Below are 1,481 nucleotides of genomic sequence, written 5' to 3'. Positions count from 1 at the left end.
ACACAAGAGGAACCGCCGTCAGACAGCAGCGCGTGCTAGCTACGTGACGAGCCGACGTCGTCGCCGGGACCGATGATCCTACGTGATCTATCTGCAATGCGCGGTCGCGTTAATAGATCGCAACGAGAGACGGACGACGATTCGACGAACGGTGAGCGATGCATGGTGCGACGCCCGATGAACGTATAATCTCTCGATGACGCGGTAATGCGGATTATATTTAACAAATATTATCGAATAATATCTGATAATCGTTTAGCGATGTTATTGGATTGGCCGTTCGCGAATCTAACCGCGCCGGGGATAATACAACGTAAACGTTTGTGAAACTCGTGTAATTGCTATTGTTGTGTTAATTCGATGTTAAAGGTACGCACCACGCCGTGCGTCTTTACTGCGTAGGTGCGCGCTCGTTGAATACGTAAAAGCGATAACGCGATAACGCAATACGTGGCGGGGGAGGGTAGTAGCGAAATATCGCGACACGGTGATCCCGCGGCGATCCCTGAATCTCTTTCGCGATCGGCGGGGAGGTCGCCGCGTAAAGCGAGAACAGGGGTGATCGCGAAGAATCTCTCGGCTTTACTCCCGTTTTTTTTTTCGTTTCGACGATATAACACGTTTGAAAATACCTCTATCTTCGCATATCGTTTTCGACTGCTAGACAGTATTTAATATCCTGACGCGACAGGGGCGAGAAAGACGAAGGAAATTTATTCACAACGGGAACGAGATATCGTTTCGATCGCGATAGAAAACGCGTTCCTTTCTGGATTAATAATTCTGAAACGTCACTCCCTGCAGACACGGGAGTTAAAAATTTTCGGCTGCGTTCAGAAATTCGCGATATATCATTTTATTCTTGTTATTCATCGAATGTTAAACGAGAATAAAATAATATCTATATAGATGTATTTAGGTGAAGCTTCTGTGTGCAGCCTTGTGTGCGCAAAATTCTCACGCGCACATTTTCGATCCTTTGCGCTACAACAAATCGAACGGTGCCTTTTCTATCGCGATATTGAACGTTTGCGGAAACAGTAGCTCTTAATACGGATTCGTTATAAGAAAAGCAGAGTAGAAGAAAATCCGTCTTGTTGTAGAAAGTTCTTTTATATATATATATATATATATATATAATATTTAATATATAGAGCTCTATACTAGGGCTTCTAAGTATTCGGATATCCAGATATTCGGATATCCGAGATCGGTTTCAATTCGAATCTCAAAATCGGATTATTCCGATTATTCGGGTCATCCGGATATCCGAATTATTTGGATCCGGATTTGAGTTTGGATCCGGATTTAAGTTAGGATCCGGATCTAAATTCAAATAAAATACATTCGCAATGTATTTTTTTTTATTATAATTTAAAATAACATAAATTTGTTTGTTGAAAATGCATTTTTATTTATTACAGTTGAACCTCGATAACTCGAATCTCAAGGGACTAGAAAAATTGTTCGAGTTATAGAGT

This window comes from Wasmannia auropunctata, unplaced genomic scaffold (genome assembly GCF_000956235.1).
Source record: "Wasmannia auropunctata unplaced genomic scaffold, wasmannia.A_1.0 LD336078.1, whole genome shotgun sequence".
Lineage (NCBI taxonomy): Eukaryota > Metazoa > Arthropoda > Insecta > Hymenoptera > Formicidae > Wasmannia > Wasmannia auropunctata.
Note: the sequence above shows the minus strand (reverse complement) of the source record.